This window comes from Pseudonaja textilis, chromosome 1 (assembly GCF_049901715.1).
Source record: "Pseudonaja textilis isolate UNSWEBS1 chromosome 1, rPseTex1.2, whole genome shotgun sequence".
In the NCBI taxonomy this organism is placed as follows: Eukaryota; Metazoa; Chordata; class Lepidosauria; order Squamata; family Elapidae; genus Pseudonaja; species Pseudonaja textilis.
The window spans coordinates 19,755,081-19,782,934 of NC_141990.1; positions in this window are offsets into that span (position 1 = coordinate 19,755,081).

Sequence of the window (27,854 nt, forward strand, 5' to 3'; positions counted from 1 at the left end):
GTATTAAAAGAGACAAGCTGCTGGATTTTGTTTTTTTGAATTTCATTGTGGGCTGAGAACTACAGACTTTTATAATGGCAAAAGGCTGGCTTGGGACCACCTATTCCTATTTGTGGCACCCAGCAATAAGAACAGCCTCAAATTACCAATTTATTTTCTCTCTCTTGGTCTACTTAATCATTTTTTTTGTACCATCTTATTGCTACAACTGCCTTATACAGTCAACGCTGTTAACCATAAATTACATCAACTGCATCTAGCGCTCAGTGCATTCACTGCTCTGTCAGATACATCAATGCTGGCAGAATATTGGGGCAGCCACACATTCTTTCAAACCCCAGCCTTTCTTGTCAAAACATTTTAGGTGAGAGAGGCAGGAAGACATCGTTTCTATTCATAAGATTTGAACAACGAAAAGAGATCGAAATGTTAAGAGCTAGAGCAGGGGGTGTCAAACTCAATTTCATTGAGGGCTGCATCAGGGTTGTGTTTGACCTCGGGGCCCCAAAGTGGGCTGGGCCAGGGTGGGCATGGCCAGCTCAATGTCACTTGTGTCAGCACCTGTGGTGGCCTGAGCACTCTGCCAGAGAAAATGGGTTCCTGAGCTCCGTTTTCAGCTACAACAACCTCCTGCAACCCTCTGCCAATGAAAATGGAGCTCGGAAGGGCATTTTCGCTGGCAGGCACAGCGGGACGGTCCCAGTGGTGGGATTCAAAAATTTTATTACCAGTTCTGTGGGTTAGGCTTGGTGGGCCTGGCTTGGAGGGTGTGGCAGGGGAAGGATACTGTAAAATCCCCATTCCCTTCCCACCCCACTAACCTGCTTTCCAGCTCTGTTCTTGTGAAGGGCAAGAAAGGAAGACCCAGCTGATCAGCTTGGACTCAGGAGGCAGAGAATAGATGGGGGTGGGGCCAGTCAGAGGTGGTATTTGCTGGTTCCCCGAACGACTCAAAATTTCCACTACCAGTTCTCCAGAACTGGTCAGAACCTGCTGAATACCATCTGTGGATGGTCTTTACTGTTTTTAGGGTGGCTCTGTGAGCCAGATCTAAGCACCCCACAGGGCGGATCCAGACCGTGGGCCTTCAGTTTGACACCCCTGAATTAGAGTGTGCTTATGCAGGATGCTATCCAACTATCTCCATCTTCTAAGTCATTCTACTCTATCCATTCCTGCAATTTTGGTTTCTGATGCTGTGGTGTCAGCATCATCTTTCTTTCTTGGGCTGCTTTACCATTCTCCTGTCGGTTCAGTTTGATTCTTTCTGGGTCAGGTTTTTCAACAAATATAGGTGATCCTCAAATTATGACTGTAATGGATCCTGTTCATTTTGGTCATAAGTCATGACGGTGGTAAATTGGATCACCCACGTGACCCAACTGATTTTGCAACCTTTTTTTTTTTTAAAGTAGTCATAAAGCATCACACAGTTGTTAAGCAAATCAGTGTTTGCTATGGGCTGATTTTGCCAAATATGGGGAGTAAATGCCATTTTTTAAAATTAAAAAATATCACAAAATGTCACAAGAGTGCAAGACACTGAAGTGGCTGTAAATGCAGGCTACTTGTGACCATAGGTGGGTGTGGGATCTGTTTTGAATCTGTGTGGTAAGTACCACCAGGGAGATCTGTTGAAACTTCAAATGGTTGCTAAGCGACAGGTCATAAATCTATGACTACTTGTATTATACTTCCCTCCCCCTGAAATGGTAATACCTATAACCTTCAAGAAGTGTTTCCTTTTAATAGCCATATCCTGCTTATTTGGTATGCTGCTATCCTCTGGTTTATTTCATGATTATCCTTTTCTCTGCTCTCCGGGTTCAGGCAAACAAGACATTTTTCTTCCCTCTTGAAATTACAGGTCGGTTTTGTACTGAAGCTCAATCATTAAGCTACCAAGGACCATGATGAATAAGAGGCTAGACTCTCTCCACAAGCAAGTTAGTTGGAGGTAGAGAAATATGGTTGTAGTTAACATAGAACTTCACTTCAAAACCCCAAATAATTATTGGGAACAGCATCCTATTATTGGAGATGTCTTTGCAGACTCTCCAAAATCAATACAAAGAATGAACGATATACAAACAACTGAAAAAAATAATAAAACAAATGCACCTGCCTTATAGTAGCCCTTTCTTGAGAATTACTACTCTTAAAAGCATATTGCTCAGTCAGTAAGAAAACTTAGATGAATACTGTATGTCTCTTTCCCTATCATCTCATCTTTGTTCAACCACTCAATCCCAATGGCCAGTTATTTTTTCCATTTCAGAAAAATCCCTTGCTTCTTTCTGAGCAGAAGTAAATTAGCTCTTTAATACTGTATCCCATATTGACAATACAGTAAGATTGGATGCATTCTCAGCAAGATGACAGCCTCATCCATGGGATCAGAGCCATGTTCCCTCTTTATGCCTGTTGCACCCTGACTTCTTGAACCTTCCCTAGGGACATCCCTTGGTATGGCCTCAGTTCCAAAATCCCAGGATGCAGACTGAAAATAACGGAAGGGTTTCAGAGGTAGTATTCAGCAGGTTCTGACCAGTTCTGGAGAACTGGTAGCGGAAATTTTGTGTAGTTCGGAGAACCGGCAAATAGCACCTCTGACTGGAGATTTTACATATCCTTCCCCTGCTACATCCACCAAGCCATGCCTACAGAACCGGTAGTAAAAAGTTTTGAATCCCACCACTGATGAGTTTCCTGTGGGCAGGGCCTGTTTTTTGTTTTGTTTGGGTCTCTCAGGAGCAACCAGGAGTCTTGCATGAAGTGATTGGGTTCAAGTGTGTTGGGACATTTGTATAAAAGAGTGGTAGTAGTGAACAGCTGGTCCTTGAAAGAATGTGCCCTGAGGGAGTAACCTGATACTGAGGGCGAATCAATATAAAAATGGAGGTCCTCTCAAAGTTTGGGTGGGATGAGCTTATAGAATAGAATAGAATAGAATAGAATAGAATAGAATAGAATAGAATAGGGATAGGGATAGGGATCGAATCAAATAGAATAGAATAGAATAGAATAGAATAGAATAGAATAGAATAGAATAGAATAGAATAGAATAGAATAGAATTCTTTATTGGCTAAGTGTGATTGGACACACAAGGGATTTGTCTTTGGTGCATAAGCTCTCAGGGTACATAAAAGATATAAGTGATAAATCATGATCATTGTCATCATAAATGTATTCATCATGAATCATAAGATGCAACACTTAGTGATAGTCATAGGACACTAAATAAGCAATCAACATAAATCATACTAGGAACTAATAAACAATGTATATCATAAAGATACAAGCAACAAAGTTATAGTCATAAGTAGAAAAGGAAATAGGTAATAATAGGAAGGATGTGAAGAATAATAGTAATACAGTCTTAGTAAATAGTTCGATAGTGTGGTGGGAATTAGTTGTTTAGCAGAATGATTGCATGGGGGGGAAACTGTCCTTGTGTCTAGTTGTTCTGAGGGTTTTGAGATATTTGGTTGAGGTCCTAGATGAGGAGGATATGTTGGGTTGGAAATCGAGCTGTTTGGCTATAGCTAACTTGAATTATATTAGTGTTGTAGGTATTTCCTTTGTACTTATATCTTTTTAACTCAGTTCAGACTGAGCTATTGACACCAAATTTTTGTTTTGTTTTCCCTTCCTGTTGCTTAGCCAGAGCCAAGGATTTGGATTTCTCCTTTGGTCTTCTTCTGGTTCCCCCAGAGATCTGGTGAGGAAGTGAGAAACTGGTGACAATGAAGAGATGGTGACAGCAGCAAAGGGATCTAATTTTCCAGTCACTGTTCACCAGAAGTGGCATTCAGCAGGTTCTGACCAGTTCTGGAGAACCGGTAGCGGAAATTTTGAGTAGTTCGGGGAACCGGCAAATACCACCTCTGACTTGGAGATTTTATAGTACACTTTCCCTGCCACTCCCGCCAAGCCACGCCCACAGAACCGGTAGTAAAAAAAATTTGAATCCCACCACTGGTGTTCATCCCCAGGTGGAATTTTCTAAGAACTGAAAGGAGATGGTAATTTGAACCTGTGAGTCCCTTATTACAGGAGCATGATGGATGTCATTTAAGAGACTGTCAGCTTTGCAAAGTAAACCAGACAGGATGCCCAGCCAGACGATCTAATTTTATTTTATTGTAAGGTTACAATAACAGAAGTTTGCAAATCTGAAAATACGTTTCTCTGCCTGTGTCCTTTATAGCCCAAGAAACCAGTGTGTGTGTGTTTTCTGAGCTAACCACAGCTGCCTTTATTTGACCTTTATTGACTTCATATCTTCTCTCTATATTCCAAAGTACACAGTTACAAGTACACAGTTTGTTTGTCTCCAAATGGAAAAAAAAGTTGGATCAATGTTAAAGCTATAGGCTTTAAGGGGTAAATAATAAGGGGTAAATCCCCCTCTCCGACACAAGAAAGGTGCATTATTTTGGCCTTATGTATCTCAGAGATGTCATGTTGAGCAATGGTTTTCCATTTATGGTGGTAAGCCATCTGTTCATGTGATGAGAAGTCTATCCACCTTGAAGAAAGATTCAATAGTGGATTTTCATAAGGGGTTGGAAGATCTTATTCTAGTCCATTTTTGACTGAAGCATAATGGGGCACCAGCATGATTTTTAATAGGAATTACACTGTATTAGAGATAATTTGTTTTAACTGTATTGTAATGTGCTTGTTGTTGTTTTTTAGTTTGTTGGGAGTGGGTAGCCCTGAAATGTTGATTGATTGGTTGATAAATAAATGAAATTATGGTATAAACTAATCTGGATTTTTATGCTGTCACTCATGGCAGAACTTTTATCCTTCTCTTTAAATCCAGCTCTAAACCAGTGGCCATTGGAGGCCTTTTGTTGTTTGACTGTATTTCTTTCCTCTGTGAATTTTGAAAGCAGTGTGGTTCGACAGCAGAAAAGAAAGTAAGAGACATGAAAAACTTACTGGATATCTTTTGCTGGTGCCCCTCAAACCATTTAAAAAAACTAAATGAAAAGCAGTGAATGATGATGGAGCAAATTGAAATGACCTCACTCATTTTAAGGGTATCGCATGGACAATATATGTAAAATAAAGATAGGGCATCAATTTCTGGAACATGGACACTATCTTGACTTTTTAAAATTGTCATTTCTTGCAAGAAATGCCAACAAGATCAAAGTCAATCAAATCCTTTTAAAGCAGAAGTCAGAATGTTCAATGTTTTCACCATTGTACGAAGGAAATTCTATAGTTATTGGACCTTACCCCAAATGGGAACTTTCAGCATACCAATCTTTCATTGAAGATCTGGTGACCACACAGAAGCAGAAACACCCAATTCTTTGGCTTCTACATTGAGATGATTTCATGCCTATACACTTGGTAACTCAGGAATCAGGTAGGCAAGTGGGAAGAGGTACAGAAGGTTTATCACCTACCTTCCTTAGTAGTCTCTGCAAGAATTGTTCGACAAGGATATGCTTATGAATCCATGCTCAAATGTGCATGGAAATGCATATATGAAGGAATGTATACATCTCCCTCTGCCCCTCATTATCCACTATCCAGCATTAGCAATAGCACTTAGATTTCACAATGCTTTACAGCCCTCTCTAAGCAGCTTATAGAGTCAACATATTGCCCCCAACAATCTGGGTCCTCATTTTACTGACCTCAGAAGGGTGGAAGTCTGAGTCAACCTTGAGCCAGTGACATTTGAACTGTCAAACTTCTGGCAGCCAGCAGTCAGCAGAAGTAGCCTGGAGTACTGCATTCTAACCACTGCGCCCTCACAGCTCTCACATGTGGGTCTGGGCCTTTTGCAGTGAACTCGAGACCCTGTTCTTTGGGTCATTGGGCATCTCAATAAAGAAAGGATCAGAAAGGTTAATCTAGTTCCATTGCAGCACCGTCACAATGGTTTAGCCATCATAGTAAGAGTAGATTCCTTGCTGCTCAAGATTTTATCAGAAATTCTGGCAAGAGGAAAAAGTTTTATTACCCTGATTAAAGTTGGCTTGGTCCAGCATTGCTGCTACCAACTTGGCAAGAACCAGGTAACCCAAGGGACTGTTTGGGCTTCACCTACATCCTATAAAAGGATTGACTTTGCCTTGGTTCCTTAGGTGGAACAATGGTTTACCATGGAGCAAAACATCTGCTGGCTGGCTGCCTAGTGGAGTTCATTAGTGATCTGTTGCTTCCTTGTTCAATCAATTTTCTGGTCCTAAAGGCTCTATTTCTCGACTATTACTTTAAAACCTATCAGGTGGTGCACTATGGCTTGTGATCTACCATTTACTCAGTATTTATCCAAACTGGACATGTCTGGGCGGTTTGATTTTATCTCCACCAACTGCCTTGTATCACTTCTATTACCTTTCTAGCACTTTGTCCCTTGTTGCTCTCCATCAGCCCCATGCATGATTTGCCAGAAGCAAGGCTGTGGTTCATGTGCTAAATGGCACCTTTCGATTTATTAGGACACTTATATAATAATTAAGCTCCAATTGATGGTGGCAAACACATTTATGGAGGCTTAACCACCAGAGCCTCTTAAGAGACAAATGGAGGCTGAGTAATTGAGTAGGAGTTCACGTACTGTAACCACACCATTAGCATTCAGCCTGTAGACAAGGGGTAATTCAGCTAGTCTATTGGATGTTAGACAGAAACCAATTGGATGTTAGACAGAATAGTGCAGCAGAGACTCATAGAGTTAGAACTAAATACACAAAACCTCCCGGAGAAAATTCAATAAGCTAACCAGAAATTCTTTCAATTTTCTTTAGATTCCCTTCAGACTTATATGCAAACCACACGAATGAAATTTGGCTTTTAATTCCAGCATCTTAGAGATGCCTGAAGCCATCACATATACCAATATAGTAATGGCTGATTCTCTTTGCAAATCAACTGTTTCTAGACAAAAGAAGTATTTTAAAAAATCCAAATGTGTTTCCCCCAAACTATGAAGATTTTCTATGCAACTTCCCTAATTAACTCTCTTTGTATGCAACTTTTTGTTAAGTGGGGATGTTTTAGGCACAAATAATTTGTGTGGCTGTGTGAGGTTTTCTAATCTGAGAAAGACAATACTGTTGGATTAATTTAGGGTTGTTATATGCAGAGCTGTGGAATTCATTTTGGCAAAACTTATAAAAGCACTCCCATAAAATTGTGTGTTTTAAATTCCCACTAACTGTCTCACATATCACATTAAGCCAGGTTTTATTGAACAAACTATGCTTGGGTGGGTACACAAAAACACAGACTTGCAATCTGCTTTGGGCCTAGGGCCAGGCTTGGCTTTTGACTATTGCACTGGGTGGCGGGAAGCCTGATTAAGTTAAAACAAATTAAATTATTTTTAGTGAATAGCTTGTTCGTTTCTTCATTAGGTTTCGAGGCCAAATGATTCCAAAAAGAATCTGGGCAACCCTGAATAGGATGTACACACAGGCCTTGCTTAATGACCACAATTGGGATTGGCAACTCCATTGCTAAATGACACAGTCATTAAGTGAGACATCACATGACTGCAATTTGCAGTTTTATTGTTAGCTTCTTCATTGACTCTGCTTTTCAGAAGCCTGCTTTCAGGTGCACAAGTGGTGATAATATGACTGCAAAAGTCTGCCATAGCTATAAGTGTGAGGACCAGTGATAACATTATTTTTTTCAGTGCTTTCGTATCTTTGAACAGCTGCTAAATGGGTAAGCGATTAGGTGAGGTTGTGACGCTGGAGAAGACTCTTGAGAGTCCCATGGACTGCAAGGAAATAAAGTCAATCAAGCCTAAAGGAAATAAACCCTGACTATTCTTTGGAAGGACAGAAGGTCAAATACTTTGGCCACCTAATGAGAAGAGAGGACTCATTGCAAAGACCCCGATGTTGGGAAAGATTGAAGGCTAAAGGAGAAGGGGGACAGCAGGGGATGAGGTGGTTAGATAATGTCATTGATGCAAGAAACATGAATTTGGCCTAATTCCAGGAGACAGTGGAGAACAGGGGGCCTGGTGTGCTATGGTCCATGGAGTTGTGACTGAACTTGTATTGGTTAAGATCTGCAGTTGTGAAAATCAAGGTTCAAGTCTTCACTGAACCCTGCATTTACAAAGAGATTTAGGGGCAGTCACATGCACCTTATAACAGAATAAAAGAGTTGGAAGGGACATTAGAAGTCTTCTAGTCCAACTCCTTGCTCAAGCACCCTATGCCAATTCAGGCAAGCTCTTAAAAAGTTCTAGGGTTGAAGCACCCACAATTTCTGGATTTGTTCTTACCATCAGGAAGTTTCTCCTTAGTTCTAGGTTGCTTCTCCTTTGTTCAATTTCCATCCATTACTTCTTGTCTTGCCTTCTGGTGCTTTGGAAAATATTGTAGGTTGATTCATTCCCTCTTTTTGGCAGCTCTTTAGATATTGGAACACTGCTCTCATGCCAACCCTAGCCTTTCTTTTCACTAAACTAGACATACTCAATTCCAGCAACCAGTTCCTTATATGTTTTAGCCTCCGGTTCTCTAATTATCTTTGTTGCTCTTCTCTGCACACTTTCTACAATCTCAACATCTCTTTTATACCAAGGTAACCAAAACTGAATGCAGTATTCCAAGTGCGGTCTTACCAAGGCGTTATAAAGTGGTATTAACACTTCATGTGATCCTGATTCTATCCCTCTGTTAAGGCAGCTTAGGACTGTGTTGGCTTTTTTAGCGATGGCAGCACACTGTTGACTCATATTTAAGCGTTCTCTCAGCATTACTGTTCAGCCAGGTACTACTGATACTATAATTGTACATTTGGCTTTTCTTGCCTACAGTAAATGTAGAACCTTATTTTTTTAACCACTGAATTTCATTTTGTTATATAAGGCCCAATGTTCAAGTCTGTCCTAAAGCAACCTACTTTGCAGGATTATTATGGCAGGAAATATGAAAGGGAAAGCACTCTCCAGCACTCCTAGAAGGAAAGTGCAATATAAAGAAAATAATCATTTAATACTGAGAAATAAAATGATAGTCTTTATGTCTCTCGCACATTTGAAATTAGAACTTGAGATCCACCTTTGGTTGTCAGGGCTGGGCATACAAGGCCTTGGGATCCCAGCTAGTACATCTCACATTAAGTCCTAACCCATGCTTTGCAAATTATACTGGCTGATTTAATACAAAACCATAACCAGTCAGTCTCCAGACAAGTAGAAACTGGTAGATTTATTTTGATCCATTCTGTGTTGCCTCTTCCTGTTCCCATTTCTGTTTCCCTTTCTCCTTTTCTTTTCATCTCTCTGGATCTTTCCCAATTTGGGAAAGGAAACTGCATCCCCTATAGACCCCTTTGGGTTAAAAAAATATATACTCTAGGTCAGATCAGTCTGGACCTGTATTTCTCAAACTTGGCATCTTTAAGATTTACGGGCTTCAATTCCCTGAATTCCCCAGCCAGCCATGAGGTTGAAGCCCACACATCTTAAAGTTGTCAAGTTTGAAAAACATTGGTCTACAGCCATCTGTGAAGAAAACTCCCAGGAGGAAGTGCATGTTAGTTTGGTTAGGATTTACCCTTCTAATGAAGTAACTTTGTTTTCAGCACATTTCAAGAAAAGTGTTGGTCTCTTCCAGTGGAATTCATTTTCCCTCCTGCCTAGTGTTTGGCAGCTGTGTGGCTCTGTGGCAAATCTGTGGATCAGGATGATGAAAGAGGATGACAACTCATTGGAAATATATTTGTACGTCTTCAAGAGAGAGAATGTTATCTCCCTAGAGGATGATGCTACGCAGGGATCTGAGATGGGAAAGACATTACACAAAGAATTTGAGATGACAGCTTCTCTGGAATTGCAGTGACTTCAAGCCACCATGGGATCTTAAATGGACAGACTTCAAAGATGTGATATGGGGAATGATGTCCTAACTATGAATACTGAAAGATACAGATACATAGAGGAAAAGAGGGGACTTCATTTTTGAGTAGCATACACTACAAACATCTCAGTCTTTAATGTTCCAAGGATGCAACATGACAATTTCAGGCTGAAGAAGTCTACACATAAATAGTTGTGTTATTGTTTTTCAAACTTTTCTCCTACCAAATCATCTCTCTACATCCAGTCTTTCTCTGTACCTGCACAAACACACACACTCTAGTTGCTCTTGGCACTCTTGAAAAACTTAACTGGGGTCATCTTTAGTTAACATTTCAATGGGATATTCACTGGGAATTTCGGGGCAGTGTACTGCTGTACCAGACTGAGAATTTTTTAAAAAAAAATCCCATAAAAAGGCAAAGAGATTGCTTCCACACTACTGTCAGTATAATCATCAGCAGTTGAGGTCAATGTGAAGGCATTCCTGTCTTGTGGTGAGCCATAGGATTCAGGCCTACTTGTCAGTCATATTTCGAAACCAATCAAGCCCAGTCTTTTAATCTAAGAACATGGTCAGAATGTTGTATTTCAGCAAGGAGAGACATTTATATCCTGAATTGAAGGGTCAGCACTGAAATCAGAAGGCAAGACAGGAAACAATGGATGGAAACTAATCAAGGAGAGAAGCAACCTAGAACTAAGGAGAAATTTCCTAATAGTGAGAACATTTAAACAGTGGAATGGCTTGTCTCCAGAAGTTGTGGGAGCTCTACCACTAAAGGCCTTTAAGATGAGTCTGGGCAGCCACTTGTCTGGAATGGTATAAGGTCAGGGATTCAAAAATCCCAGCAACTGGTTTGCTGCCCGGTTGCTGGGTGTGCATGGCCATGGTGTGCGTGTCCTACCGGAACTTCCTGTTTCTGGCTTCCGGTGGGCCTCCAGAGCTTGGGGGAGGCCATTTTCATCTTCCCAAGTGTCTGGAGGCTTCCCCCGGGGAGGGTGAAAATAGCCTCCCCAGGGGTCTGGAGGCTCACTGGACCCGGAAACGGGCCCATTTCCAAACTTCTGGTATTTCCAGGAGCTCTGTTTTCTGCCCTCCCAAGGGTCCGGAGGCCTCCCCTGAGCCTCTGGGAGGGTGAAAACAGCCTCCCCTGGGCTCTGGAGGCCCTCCAGAATCTGGAAACAGGTCCATTTCTGGACTTTTGGAAGGCCCATTTTCCCCCCTCCCAGAGCCTCTGTGCAGACCCTGTATTTACCTCCATCAAAATTGGGCCACATGGAGACTCCTGGGAGGGGAGGGACAGGGCGGACGGGGCCAGTCGGTCAGTTGAAATACCAGTTCGGCGAACCACATGTAACTTTAATATCCAGTTCGCCCGGATTTGGTTTGCCGAACCGGTAGAATCCCACCCTGTATAAGGTCCCCTGCTTGAGCTAGGCATTGGAATAGAAGACCTCCAACAGCCCTTCCAGCTCTGTTATTCTGTTATTATAAAATATCTTAGCTGAATAGATTAGGAGATTTAGTAACAGAATGTCATATGTAAAATATCATATATGAAGAATGGGCACAATATGTATTTAAATACCAAAGTTTTAGGGAAAATTGATAAAGAACAACTCTTGCCTTTGTAACTTTGGGGGGCATATCCAAAAACATCTGACTGGAAACTGATGTTGAATTAGACCAGGGGCTGTGATTCCCAGCCTATAATCCACTGCCACACCTGCTCCTGGTTTTGTCACTTCAGGCTCAGAACATCCCAAATTGCAAAAGAACTAACAACAAACCTGATTTGGGCAGTGTGATCTTTCATGCCTCTAACAGCAGCTACTGTAATTAACCTAGTTTGCTCTGCAAAACTCTACCTGAAGATGGGGGGGAAATGGCCAGATATTTTTAGCCTGATTTGCTCCACTTGATTTTTGTGGATACTTAACTTATAGCAGTAAAATATTGTTGAGGGAAGCAAGAAATCATTAGAACCAGCAGAGGGAACTATCTCTGAAGTTGGAGACAAGCAACAGGGGATGAAGCTTTCTTCTATGCCTTGCATGTCTTGGTGCAGGAGATTAAGAAGGCAATCTGAGCATTTAGAAAACTGTGTAAATACTATCAGAAATTGGCTCAACGGTTCATCCAGAGTTGGCAACTACATTAGAGGGAATAAGGTTAGGATACAGAATAGAGTTGGAGGTCTTTTAATCCAACCCTTTTTCTAAACCAGGGGTCTCCAACCTTGGCATTGTGGACTTCAACTCTCAGAATTCCGCACCCAGCTTTGCTGAATTTTGTTTGAATTCCTCAGCCAGCTTTGTTGAATTCTGGGAGTTGAAGTCCACAAGTCTTAAAGTTGCCAAGGTTAGAGACCCCTGTTCTAGATTAGGGATCGCCAAACCTTTTGGACTTCAGGGACCACCAAACTCATAATTTTAAATCCCGGGGATCAGAGACCTTGGGAAAACAACCCAAAAAAACTCTGCAGGAAAATTCCCCATCCCGTTTTCCTACCGATTGATCATTCTTTATTTGGGATCGCAGGATATCATTTCCAGCTCTGTTTTCAAGGGGTGGGGAGAGAGAGAGAGAGAGAGAGAGAGAGAGAGAGAGAGAGAGAGAGAGAGAGAGAGAGAGAGAGAGACTGATTTTTGGTTTCATGCAAGGAAAACAGCAGAAGCAGCAGAAATCTTTCTTCCTCTCCTCCAAACTCCTCCAGAAATGAGTCTTTGTGACACTTGTTGCATCGATGCAACCTCTTGGAGCAGGATGCCTTGCAGGGTCCCAAAGTCTCATTTCTGGCAGAATTTGGGAGAGAGAAAGAAAATTTTTTGTTGCTTTCCTTGCATGCAGCCAAAAGCAGTAGCAGAAGAAGAAAGAAGTGAAAAGAAGCAGCCCAAGGCCAGGCGCGTGGGGCAAGTGGGGCAAGTTCCCCCCCTCCACCCTTTCCCCTCTCCCCTCTCCCCTCACTACCTCATGTTGTTTGCAATGCAAGTGATGCCTTGTAGGCGGTGCAGCCTTGTGTTCCCATGCAGCCTGGATTAATTGCTTTGGGGGTGACATTTCTCTCTGGGCCACCAACATTTTCTCGCGGACCACCAGTGGTCTCTGGCCCACTGATTGGCGACCACTGTTCTAGACCACAATTCCAAGTGTAAGGCTACTGTACCTGGGTTGTAAAACTCTGGATGGCCACTAGATGGCAGCAAAGAGACACACTTTTGGTGGACTTGTAGATTTCTGCAGAAAGATAGCCCTAATCCACCAGGGTGTTTAGTGTATTTTTCCTCACAAGTAAAACATCCCAAGCATAAAATCTCTGAGTTTAAAGCAATTTTTGATCTACCTGAGACTATAGGTAGACTTTAGGTAGTCCTCAACCCACAACCACAATTGGGCCCAAAATCCATGTTGCTGAGTGACACACTTATTAAGTGAGTTTTGCCGCATTCCATGATCCTGCTCCCCACATTTATTAAGTGAATCGCTGCAGTTATCAAGTTAGCAACACATTCATGAAGTGACTCCGGACTCCCCACTAACCCCGCCCACTGGAAGGTTGCAAAAGGGGGCCACAAAATCTGGGAAGCTGTGACCACCATAAACATGAGTCACCTATCAAGCATCTAAACTTCAACCACGCACCATGAAGATGCCACAACAGCCACAGGCATGAACAATGGTTATCAGTCACTCCCTTTGGTGCCGGTGCAACTCTGAACAGCCACTAAACAAATAGTGGTACCTTAATATTGCTTTTAGTGAATGGCTGTTTTCTGCCTTTCATTTCTTTATGTTGGTTTGCTTTGATGGGTGGAGCTCAGTCTGCTTCCTGTTGTATTTCATCCTGAGAGGTCCCTTATGGCTCCTAGTTCCCAGAAACATGTTGCCCAAGTTCAAATGACCCAAAATACTTTTCTGCCTTTTTAAAAAATAACAAGCAAAATTACTGATCTATTACATCTATCTATTACCCTTCCTATGTGGCCAAGTTGTTCACAGCTATTCTTTCTCCTGCCAATTATTACTTTGAGCCATTCTCTCTCCTTCTCCTCTGTGATATGTAGAATTATACCTGTGAAAATATAAAGCAATGGTAACACAATTTTTAACCTCTGTGTTAACCTAAGATAATTTACTGGAATATTATGCAAAAATTATCTTTTGTTTTGCATAAAGGTTATACATTTGGTGGGTCACACTATCCAGTGTCATGTTAATGATGGAGATTACTGGAAATGGAAATGAGTAAACAGGATGAGGAAACAGATGGTATGCTACAATAGGGGTGTTGCGTAGCTGGATACGTAGCTGGATAGTGTGTGAACCCAGAAAGGGGCAGAGACTGTATATTTGAACCTGTATATAAACCCCAGACTTCCTGGGAACCATGTCTTCTGCCCATGAGCAGAATTCCCTTTTGCAAAAGCTCTTATATTTTGTTCACGTGTCTCCAGTTGTCTGAATAGCTGAATGGTTGGTTTTTATCACATCCTCATCCCCTAATCCATGCATTCTCTGCCCCATCGTAAATTAGCCTTCGGGCTTTGCACAAACCTTTAGGGAGGATACAGATTGTGCGCACATGCCATATACAACCAGTTTAGTTGAAGTGGCTCTATGTGCATAATCATTGAACTTGAGTAATGCAAAAAGTTTGGTGTGTGTATGTTACACTGATTTATGTGTCCAGTGTCTTGTGCAAAACCTCAAAAGGGTGAATTTGGTAAGCAGACGTAACGTGTCATGTGAGCCCATACATAACAAATTTCACCATTGTTCCTCATAACCTCTGTTGCTTTTGAATATGTTTTCCTCTTTTCCATGGCTGCTGCATGTTTCTATGCTGTCTGGGGAATTCTGGGAATTGAAATCCACCTATCATAAAGTTGACGAGTTTGAAAAACACTGCTCTGCACTGGTTGACGTTGATGTAATATGTATCAGGGATCACATTGTAAATTGGAAGATGGACTGACACCACTGCTGGTTTAAATTATGTATTTTTATGGGCCAAGTCATTTTTTTCACTTTATTCATTGTATTCCTTGAGATAGTATTGATAGTGACAATACGATAGTAGCCAGTGTGTTTCAGTTAGATTAGAACCAGGATCTTGTCACAGTCCACCTTGTTATATTATAAGAGGTCACCCAAGCAGGCACTTGAAATTGTAGGGTCACTTCCATGTCACTTTTTGTGTCCACCTATTGTCAAGTAAATGTACAATGTGCTCTGCCTCTTTATATTTCTGTTTTAAGGCTTTTGTTTCGGCTTCTTTGAAGTTAGTCCATTGTCAAATTTCCTCATGTTTTATTCAATCTCTAAGCAAGATCTTTAGTTCTTATCTTTCCATTGCATTGCCATCCTGAGAGAATTTGTGATATGCAGCCTGTCACATTTACAAACAAATAATCAAGGGCACATTCAGTCAGATCTGTCCCCACCTGATTACGTGATTGACACAAAATCAGATGCACATGAAAATGAAAATTAAGTAGAACATCCAAAGGAGCAATGGGAAACACTGCAAAAGTGCTGAAAATATTAATAAAAAAGTGGAAATAATATTTTTCTTCATTACTAAAAACATTCATGAAAACTGCAGTTTGGCTTGCCTCAGTATTAAGAATGATTATAATCCACATTTGTAGCTTTCCATCACCTAGCTTTTGTTTTATTCTTACTCTTGCTTCCCCCCATCAGAACATATATTAGCCCAATAAAGTAATTATTATTGCTGCAATTATTTTAAACAGATTAAATATCTGCCATACTCCTTAGTTACAGTATTATATAAAAAATAGGGAGCTATAAAATATCATAGCGTGTTGTAAAAAAAAGAATGACATCTTGAGTTTAATCCTCACTGGGGGGATGAAGTTACTAGTTTGATTTGCATATTTTATTGCACTGTCTTTTTCATAAATTCCCTCTTTAAATGCATAAAAAGTGACAAGAGAATCTGCTGAACAAAGAGTGATGGTGAATGGAGAGTTTATTTCAGTTCCAGAAGTCACAAATTGGGGTAATGTAATCCAATCCTAATTTGTTTCCAACATACCCAGGAAAAACCCACTGATGGGATTCACACAATGTCTTTTGCTAGTTTCTAAACAAATCAGTGGTCTGGGTTCCATAATAGAACAAACCAAATTGGCCGGTTTCAAACAACATATAAATTGTTTCAAAAAAATTAACCAACTTTAGCAATAGCACTTAGACTTACAGTATATACTTCTTCACAATACTTTACAGCCCTCTCTAAGCAGTTTACAGAGTCAGTATATTTCCTCCAACAATCTGGGTCCTCATTTTACTGACCATCGGAAGGTTGTAAGGCTGAGTCAACCTTGAGTCATTCAGGATCAAACTCCTGGCTGTGGGCAGAGTTAGCCTACAATACTAAAAGACTAAATAACTAAAAGATAATAACTAAAAGACTTAAGGTCCATCCCACCCCTGATAGGACCTAATGGTAAAGACTGCAACAACAACACCATTAAAGCCAAGATCTTTAATACATTCTTTGGCTCAATATTTGTAAACAGCAATGGATCATGCCCAGTATTTCTTAGCCAAACCACAGACAACTACAATGATCTAATACATATCGATTTTACAGAAGACATTGTTGAAAAAGCACTACGCAATCTAAAACCACCCCAATCTATTGGACCGGACGGAATGTGTGCCTACTTCTTAAAAAAGCTATCCACTGCCATAGCCGAACCTCTAAGCATAATCTTTGAAAAATCTTTCAGGACCAGCTCCTTGCCTAACCTATGGTCACAAGTCACAGTCATTCCCATCTTCAAAAAGGGAGACCTGAGCCTAGTTGAAAATTACAGATCAATCTCCTTATGCTGAGTCACCTGTAAAGTCATGGAATCAATTATTAACCAATCCATTATCCTCCACTTTGAGACAAATAACCTACTCTGCAATAAACAACTTGGTTTCAGAAAAAAACTATCCTGTAATCTGCAACTCTTACACTGCAAAAACATATGGACTACACAACTTGATCAGGGCAAAGCAATAGACACAATCTACGTAGACTTCCGTAAAGCCTTTGATTCAGTGGTACATGACAACTACTCCTAAAACTAAAATCTTATGGTATCTCTGGACAACTGCATAACTGGATAGAAGCATTCCTGTCAAACAGACAACAAATGGTCAAAATTGAGAGTGTCCTATCAAATTCTGTACCTCTCAATAGTGGTGTCCCCCAAGGCAGTGTTCTAGGACCAACTCTCTTCATACTCTACATAAATGACCTCTGTGATCATATTAAGAGCAACTGTGTTCTCTTCGCTGATGATGTAAAGCTGTTCAATACCACAGACAATACTGCTACCCTTCAAAAAGATCTTAACTATGTATCAGAAAGGTCAAACAAATGGCAACTTCAAATCTCAACAAATAAATGCTCTGTCTTACATATTGGCAAAACAAATCAGAAAATAAAATTCAAGCTGAATAGTCAAGACCTTGTTGATGATCCAAGCTCTGTAAAGGACCTTGGAATGCTTCTCTCAAATGACCTAAGTGCTACAGCCCACTGCAACTACATAGCCAAAAAGGCATTAAGAGTTGTTAACCTAATCCTACGTAGCTTTTTTTCTGGTAATATCACACTACTAACAAGAACATACAAAACATTTGCTAGACCAATACAGCTCATCAGTCTGGAACCCACATTACGTATCTGATATTAACACAGTTGAGAAAGTCCAGAAATATTTCACAAGAAGAGTTCTCCACTCCTCTACTCGTTGTAGAATACCTTATACCACCAGACTCGAAATTCTAGACCTAGAAAAACTTGAATTATGCCATCTTCGGTTTGATCTAAGTATAGTATATAAAATCATACATTGCAATGACTTACCTGTCAATGAATACTTCAGCGTCAACCATAACAACACAAGAGCACACAATAGATACAAACTCAAGGTTAACTGCACCAAACTTGATTGCAGGAAATACGACTTCAGCAATAGAGTGGTCAATGTCTAGAATACTCTACCTGACTCTGTGGTTTCTTCCCCAAACCCCAAAAACTTTAACCTTAGACTGTCTACTATTGACCTCACCCCTTTCCTAAGAGGTCTGTAGGGGACATGCATAAGTGCACCAACATGCCTACTGTCCCTGTCCTATTGTTTCTTTTATTTTTCTTATATGTACCCATTTCATGTATTCATAACTATGTATATACTTATACCTATTATCTTGTAAGTGATTGACAAATCTAAAAAAATAAAAAAATAAAAAAATACTGCATTCTAACAACTACGCCACCATGGCTTTATAGAGTTTAGCACTAATGGATGCAACCATTAGGTTTATAAGTTACTTAGTTAAGGCTGCTTTTGTGTGAATCTAATGCTTGTATTTGAAGTGGTTTGGCCACATAAAATTGAGCAGAATTTTACTCTTCAGTGAGATGACTAGTTTGGACTCTTTTGCCCTCATGTGTTATTCCCCTTGGTAGCACCATTAAGTCCTGAAGAATTATGCTATTAGAATGAGAATCCAGGTGGGAATAAAATGTGGAATTCTTTAATTGTCTTAAGGAAGGATGGAAGGAAGGAAGGAAGGAAGGGGAAGAGAGAGAGAGAGAAAGAGAGAGAGAGAGAGAAAGAAAGAAAGAAAGAAAGAAAGAAAGAAAGAAAGAAAGAAAGAAAGAAAGAAAGAAAGAAAGAAAGAAACCCTTGTACCCTGGAAAGACTAATAGCTTACTTGATTGTCTAAAGGTTTGATGAAGCATCTGGGGAGGACATACCATTGTATCTTCGTAAAGGAGCTTCAGAGCACAGAATCATTCAGGAAAGCATCAGCTAGCTTATTTTAATCAGCGTACACTTGGGATATCCCAGAGTTTTAATGAATTTCTCATGGCTTTGTGCACAGAGATCATTCAAGTTCGAAGAGATTGGTTGAACCTTGAATTACCTTGAAGCCTCACAACTGGATTCACAGTTTTGTTGTTTTCCTTCCCCCCCACCCCCCAAAGAAAAGGCTTAGTTAATGCTGTAACTGGCCTTTGGGAAGCTTTGGGCTGTCTCCATCATCATGAGAACAGAGCAGGTGAAAAATTGTTTCTGAAAGAAATTCAGCAGAGACTTTAAGTGGGTAAGTAATATAAAGAGAGGGAATAGCATCTTATAAAAAAGTAATGTGTTACTTTAGCCTGTGGAATCAGGAATAGTTTGGGGGAGGGGAGGAAAATCTAGGCAAAATGGGAGGAGGGGGAAAATGCTACAAAGAGGAAGAGGGCACATGAAAGACATTCAATTAGAATGCAATCATCAAAGTTACTTCATTATTCTCCTCCATAAATGCTGGATTCAATTTTACTTTGGCTTGGGAAGGAAGGAATAATGTGTCTACATGCCGACAAATTGCCCTTATCTTTGTAAGCCTGTTAATCAGGAAGAACAGGAAATAAGAGAGACATTGATGGATGCAAATGCCAGTGATTGCTACGTAATAATTATAATAAACAGTGTCTGCTGTAACTAATCATAATCTTTGCTTGGAAGAATGGTAACTTGCTGTAGCATCAGATCAATTCTCTAACCGTGATGGCTGTTCAAGCAGACCAAGAGTTCTGTTATTAGGCTTATATTTACACACACCTTCATGGTCTCTGAGCCCTTTTAACTAGAAACAGCAGATAGATTGAGAACCACATATGTTGATGTGATGAATAGAGCATGAATCGTTGTATGCCAACTCCAAAGGTGATATAGAACATACTTAAATGTTAAATACTGTGTTTCCAACAAAATAAGGTTGGGCCTTATTATTTTTTTTGATCCCTGAAAAAATGGCTAGGCTGTCTTTTTGGGGGTGACTTAATTTCCTCCCCCACCTAGAGTGGCCCATACGCATGTACCTCACTGCAAGGCCGCTTCTATCGGCCGACGAAAGCTCCCTGAAGACAGAGTCCCCAGCTGCTTCGGGATGTGGCGTGGCTGCCCGTGTCCCCTCACCATTAGGCAGTGTCTTTTGGATGATGGAAGCTCCCCAAGTGCAGTCACCAGCCACTTCTATCGGCTGGTAGAAGCGGCCTTGGGGCGAGGGGAGTGTGTGTGTGTGTGCTCGCCCCGAGGCTGCTTCTACCGGCCGATTGAAGTGGCTGGTGACTGCACTTGGGGAGCTTCCATCATCCAAAAGACACTGCCTAAAGTCGAGGGGACACGGGCAGCCACGTCACACCCTGAAGCAGCTGGGGACTCTACCTTCAGGGAGCTTATATTGGCTGATGTTCTATTGGTAGATTGGGGTATTCTAGCCTAGGCTACCTGCAGGACACTCCTAAAGGCAAGGTTTCTCCCCAACCCACCCTGCCCTTCCCCCCCATTTCTCTTCACCTCGTGTAGTTCTAACGAACGATGTGAGAAATGGCGGGGAAACGCATGGTTTAAATAGGCCTAAATTTTGGGGGGTGGGGCTTAATTTCATCTCATGCCTAGAAATCATGCTGGGCCTTCCTATTGGTGGAGGCCGTATTGTTGGAAAAACACGGTAGTTAAATGTGTACCTTTGTGGGTGTATTTCCTCATTTGATCTAATAGTAGTTTTGCTTAGTAGCTGGATAATACTGGTGGTAATGGAATGGTGGGGCATAACTGTGTCAAAGAAAGGAAAACATAAACAATGTTAAAGTTTTAGAGAGGTTCTCTGTAGATCAATGTTGATGTACATATTTTAATCTTGTATTTTAATTGTGATGCTTCTGATGGAAATAAACGAACAAACTTTGAATTTACATGGTTGTGCCATCGTTTATATTAAGATAGGGGTATCAAACTCAAGGCCCATGGGCTGGATTTGGCCCATGGGGTGCTTAGATCTGGACTGTGGGGCTGTCCTGGAAACAGCAAAGTCCTGGCCCATAGTGCCAGTGGAAATGGAGTTCTGTTTTCAGCTGTGATGGCCTCTTGCAGCCTTCTGCCAGAACAAAATGGAGCCGTGTGTGTGTGTGTGTGTGTGTGCAGCCTGTTAAGGTAATTCCCCATTAGGAGAATGAGTGCACACAGGGAGACGTAGTGAGATTGATGTTGAATAACACACGACCAGCACACAGATACACTGAATAGTAAAATGTAGGTTTTACTTCCAGTGAATGGTTAAACAAAGTCCAACAAGCAGTCCAAGTCATACACGGTTAAAGCAGTCAGTATTCAGTCCAGGGATAATCCAAATAACAAACTCCAGTATCATAAACAGTTCAGTAACAGACGCACAGCAATCCAAGAAGAATGACGATCAGCAACAGTCAATAGGGAAAAATGCAAGAACCAAGAACATTGGCCATCAGAACATCTAGCAACTAGCAAAACATACAACCCAGGTTTCTGGCTCCATCTTATGGCCATTTGAGGAACCACACCCAATTACAATTGTAGCATTCCCTTAAAGAGACAGTATTAAATGTCTATCCTGGTTTATATATTTCCAACCCAAGTGTTACGTGACTATCATTCCTAACACAGCCCCCTCCCCAACCTCCATTTTGCTGGCAGGGGGCTAGCAAAACAAACTAAAAGGAGAATTGTTTCTCCTTTTGCATTTGAGCATGCAAGAAGGAACAGGAAAGGAGAAAGGGAAAGAGGAAAGTCAAAGAAAAAGATGGGACGATGGGAAGAGAGCAGGGAAGGAAAAAGAAAAGAAAAGGGGAAGGCCAAAGAAAGGAGAATGAAGAGGGAAGGAAAAAGTAGAGCAAGCAAGGAAGGAAGATTATAATGTGAGTGAGTGAGAGACTGGGGGAAGTCCTGCCTTAGCACTCAGCCACCACAGGTGCCCCCAACATGAGTGACATTGAGCTGGCCTTGCCTACTCTGGCCACACAACACCCCCCCCCCCCGCGAGGTTAAACACAATCCTGATGCGGCCCTCAATGAAATTGAGTTTGACATCCCTGTATTAGCATGTCATGATGCACTTCTTGTAGGTCAATGTGTCTATTGATGGAATTGCTTGCGGAGTCCAGGTTTCGATGAACTCATGAGTGGGATTGGGGGTAATGTGGCTGATGGTTTTTGTGTTGCTCCAATTCAACTGGTGCTGTTTGGTGTCAATAGGGCTTAAGGATTTGGGATCGTGGTGTTTGACTGGTGTTTTTTGGATCCTAGTTTTTAATTAATGTGATGTTTGTCCTGTGACACCTGACCCATCACATTCGATACACTCAACTCAACTGAAGATGTTACCTAGCCTGGTAATGAAATGTTTGGAAATCAACCCACAAATTCAGAGAATGAACCTTCATCCTCATCCTACACCCGAGCTACAGATATTTGCCACTATTGCAAATCATTATGTATATTTTTTGGAAAGTTAAGTACCCCACCACCACAAAAATTAGACTTAAGCATAGTACATAAAATCATATGTTACAACATCTTACCAGTTAATGAATATTTCAGCTTTAACAACAACAACACTAGAGCGCACAACAGATATACACTTAATGTTAACCACTCCAAACTCGATTGCAGGAAGTATGATTTCAGCAACAGAATGGTCAATGTCTGGATGTGATTCTGTTGTCACCTGCTCAAACCCCTACTCCTTTACCCTCAAACTAACTTCTATTGACCTCACCCCATTCCTAAGAGGTATGGAAGGGGCATGTGCATAAGTGCACAATCGTGCCTACTGTCCCTGTCCTATTGTCCCCAATTATTAGTTCTTATTTCTTGTATTTAAACTTATGTTTATTCTTGTTTCTGTTATATTGTAAGCTTTTGACAAATTAATTAAACAAACAAACAAATAAATAAAAGAAATAATTCGTCAGTTGGTACAAAGATACCCAAGTCTTGATAAAATAAATATATATATATATATATATATATATATATATATATATATATATATATATATATATATATATATATATATATATATATATAGAATATATACTTTAGGAAAGATTATAATGAGAACTGTTACATAGTTTTGGCCATTATAAACTAATTTGCAGTAAATCTGACAGCATGAAATTAAGATTGGAATGCATATGGCATGTCATTCTCAATCAGACTCGTGTGCTTAATCCTACTTAAAACTAGGGTTTGCTGATGTGACAGGTTCTTTTTTAAACTATCCATAATCAGACTCACTCAGACTCAATAGACATAAAGCACACTAGACACAAAGTGGCTGGGAGATTTTTATTTTATAAAGAAAATTTAATAAATACAAGAGCATTTTTCCACAGCTGATCATGTAATTTTGTCTTTATGATGATGATTAATAATGATGATGATAATACGTAATTTATACCATCCAAACTACTATTTGAATCAGGATGTAATTATTTCCGAATTTTAACATGCCTTATTGAGAAATTCTAGAAAATTGCATAGCTTAGATAACCTTGTGTAAAGAAAGAATTACCTTTCACAGAAATGATTTGCAAAAAAAATATTGCAGAAATGATTCGAATTGCCTTTGGTAATTTGTACAGAGTAATGCCCATTAATGCTAGTTAAGACATTTATGTAAACCATTGACAAAATGTGTGAGTATCAAAATGGTGAAAAGTTATATAGATAGTCCTCGATTTACAACAGTTCATTTAGTGACTGTTCAAAGTTACAATGGAACCAAAAAAAAGTGGCTTAAGACAATTTTTCACACTTACGACTGTTGCAGCATCCCCACAGTCACATGATCAAAACTCAGCTGCTTGGAAACTGGTTCATATTTATGATGGCTGCAGTGTCCCCAGGTCATGTGATCAGCTTTTGCGACCTTCTAACAAGCAAAGTCAATGGGGAAGCCAAACTCACTTAACAACCATGTTACTAACAGTTGTTAAATGAACCCAGATTTCCTTAACAAGCATAGCAAGAAACATTGTAAAATGGGGCAATCTCATTTAACAAATGTTTCACTTAGCGACATAAATTTTGGGTGTAATTCGAGGACTACCTGTATTAGACCAAAATGCAGACATTTCAGAAAGTGAAACAAACTGGGTCATCCATCTTTACTAAAAAGTTCTTTTAAAACTCCTTCTCTTTACATGTTATATTGTGTTAGTTTTGTTGGCTGGAGGTCAGATTATGAGAAATGTGTCTTGATAAACTGTGGCCTCTTGGTTGGTGCCTCACATGTTAACAGTCTAGTAGGGCTTTTAGCTATGACACACACCCGTATTCAAAGGCAATTGGCATATGATTATCCCAATGTATCTAGCTACAGGTTGTCCTTGATTTATGACTGCAACTGAGCCCAACATTTCTGTTGCCAAGCGAGGCAATCATTGGTCTTCCTTTGAATCTAGCATTGTTAGCAACAATGAGCCAGTTCCTGCAAAGCTTTGAAGAAAATAAAACTTGGCTCTGGAGAGATTTGAGAACAAAATGTGCTAATAGCTAGAAACCAGGCAACCTCAAAGGCACATTGAGTAATTGTTCCAAGAAATATTACAAACTCTACTTTTGTAGGAGGCCTAGCAGACTAGAAATGTGAAGTTAGTGATAAGTATTAACCCCATAACATATATATGCTGCTTTTCATAGATTCCTTTGGGTTGCTAAATAAAGTCTACCTTAGTCTAAGGAGCAAACATAACTTACGCACACATGCACACACACATGGAGACAATCCTTTTGGATTAATTCATAGGCTTGCCATATAGCACAAAGGGTTGTGGATGCGGGAGTGTAGCTCAGTTTTTATCATGGGTAGAGCCACTAGAAATGTATCATCACCTATTAGTGTATCAGTGGGACAGCCATGTCTTTATTGCATTTCACAGGGCTTACAAAGCGGGAGAGGGGGGGAAATTTTTCATGCGAGATTTCCAGTTCTTGCAGGCTCTTCAATAGTTGCTGTGAAATCAGGTCACTGATAACAGCTGTCTCAAATCTTGTTCTGTAGAAATCCACATATCTATTTGGGTAGTCACGTTGCAACACTTGTGTAATATTTTTTTCATCGTTTTTGTTTTCAGCAGAGACCTATGGCAGGAAATATGAAAATAGTAATTAACTGACTTTTGCCCCATTTTATGACCTTTCTTGCCACCGTCGTTAAGTGAATCATTGCAGTTGTTAGGTTAGTAACACAATTGTTAAGTGAATCCGCCTTCCCCACTGACTTTGCTCGTGAGAAAGTCACAAAAGGTGACCAGGTTGCCAATTGTCTGAATTTTGTGTGACAAATAGTCATAATCAATTTTTCAGAGCTGTTGTAACTTTAGTGAATGGTCACTAAATGAACTATTGCAAGTTGAGGATAACCTCTCTGTGTATGTCTCCTTCCTATCTATCTACCTATTTATCTATCTAATTTAGAGATGGATAAATCTACCCAATTTAGAGATTGTAAATCTCTCTCAGAGAGCAACTTTAGGGAATTTCAAATGAGAAAGGCAGTTGCTTTCTACTGTTTTTTGTTTTTTTTGCGGCCTTCCTGAAGTAATTTTTATTTTTTGTTTTTGTTTTGGCCACATTTGTCCTTAGATAGAACAGATTAAGTTGGGTCTACAATCATTTTGTTTTCCATCCCCTGTTATCTACTGACCTTGATATACTATTCTGAGCACTTTATGTTTTTCCAAGATGGAACTTTCTTCAGGGAAGGGGTCAAAAAGTCAAGATGGTGGCCACAACCATGTGATTGAAACTCTGCCCCTTTTATATGCTGCCATCTTGACTTTTTTGAACCTCTCCATGAAGATAACCCTGCTCCAAGACAATTATATAACTAGCAGCCTTTATTAGATTGCCATGTGATGATCCATAAGAACAAGTTAGTCATTGATACTTGTTTTCTTCCTTTCCAGAATAACAAATGTGGTGTTTTGGCATTACAATGAACATGAGTAAAATCACATACATCTGGCTGAACAACATGGTTCTCAAAATGGCCAACAATTGCTTCCTGGAAACCCATAATTGTCAAACCATGCTCTACTGCTCACGTCCCCCATCGCTCAAATGCTATCTCTCAGGTTCTCTATAGTTATCCCAGCTAATAGTTACTGATGAAGCTATCCATCATTATCATTTGTGGGAGCGCCATCACTTGGGACTTTCAAAAAGAGTTTGGATTCCCATCTGTTAGAAATGGTGTAGGGTCTCCTGCTTAGATGACCTACAAGGTCCCTTCCAACTCTAATTATCTGTTACCATCTAAACTGTTAACTATTGCATCTCTGTCAGTAAATTACTGCTATTCCTGGGGCATAACAATTGTTAACAAAGCTACTATGACTTGTTGCTGTGAAGATTCTCTCTCTCTCCCTCCCTCCCCCCTCTCTCTACATACTTACTCACACACATACACACACACGCACATACTAGTTTGTTGGATATTTGAGTGAAGTGTGTGTGGAATGTATCAGGAGACTGTCTTGGGATCACAACTTTTTGTGTGTGGACTTTTTGCTTGTAAGATTAACACCTTGACATCCACGAGACATGGTGTGTTTTGTTTTCCGTTTTTTTTAAAGGAGCCCTTTTTATTATTTATCCTCAGAGCTGAGCTGGGCTTGTTCTGTCATCTTTCACCTTCCTGATGCTAGGAGCATGGCCTCATCCATCACTTAGGAAAGTCAATTATAGAGCACAATACAAGAGCATTAACAATGGGCAAGGGCTGGTCACTGAGGGGAGGGAATGGAATGGGTGGAGAGAATAATCTTTTGACATTTTTTTTTTTCAAGCAAGGCTGCAAATGTCAGCATGATGGCAAATTTGTAATATATTGGCATCCCGTGTATTGCCATCTGTATTCTCCATGTGGAGAATGGCCGAGAGCCTGCAATGCAACTATGGTGTACCAGAACAAACTATAACACATATATGTCCCAAAGGTGCTTTTCCAAAAGGCAACTGGACTTTGTTTTTCCTTGAAGACATTTCACTTCTCATCCAAGAAGCTTCTTCAGTTTTGACTGAATTCCGGAGGTTGGAAGGATTTGTATTCCTTGCATTCATCTTTTTTTTTTTCAGTTTCAGCAGTTCCAAGAAAGTTCAAAACCCATTTGCACTATTCAGGTGACCCTTAGGGCATTGATAAAACCTCAAGTGGCCTCAATGACTCTCAGAAAAAGCACTAATGACCACATGACTGAGAGGAATATAAATACTTCCATCTTTCACCATTCAGTCAGAACTGATGAGGCTTCTTGGATAAGAAGCGAAACATCTTCAAAGAAAAACAAAGTCCACTTGCCTTTTGAAAAAGTGCTTTTGGGACAACCATGACCTGGATGACTAAGAATATAGTCATATAGTTCAAGAATGCCCCTCAGGAAATCTCAAGGCACCTGAGACGATCTCATCACAGCCACACCAGAAGCAGTTAGATGGTTAGCTTTGTTAGATATCGAATTCCCCATTGCAATTCTATGGCTACATATTATGGTGATTTTATTATGGTTTCATCTTAATTTAATAAATTATCTTCTATATTGTATTGACCACATATTACATATATATATATATATATATATATATATATATATATATATATATATATATATGGATCTTTTGTTCAGTGGCTCACGTAAGATTCGAGTATAGGCAGCGTTGATGAAGTCTCATTCATCATCTTCAGGCTTTGTCTCCGGCTCTGTGCTTCTCTGTGCTTTCTGAGAAGCACAGAGCCGGAGACAAAAGCCTGAAGATGATGAATGAGACTTCATCGAAACGCTGCTATATACTTCGAATCTTACGCGGAGAAAACCCGAACAACCAAAGATCCACATATAAATACCCGAGAACCTCAGAAAACATATATATATATATATATATATATATATATATATATATATATATATTTTCTATCATCCATCATCCATCATCTATCTATCTATCTATCTATCTATCTATCTATCTATCTATCTATCTATCTATCTATCTATCTATCATTTATCCATCTATCTATCTATCTCTATATTTCTGACACTTTATTTAAACTAAATTTGTATATCAGTGATTGCATGACCCCTGTAG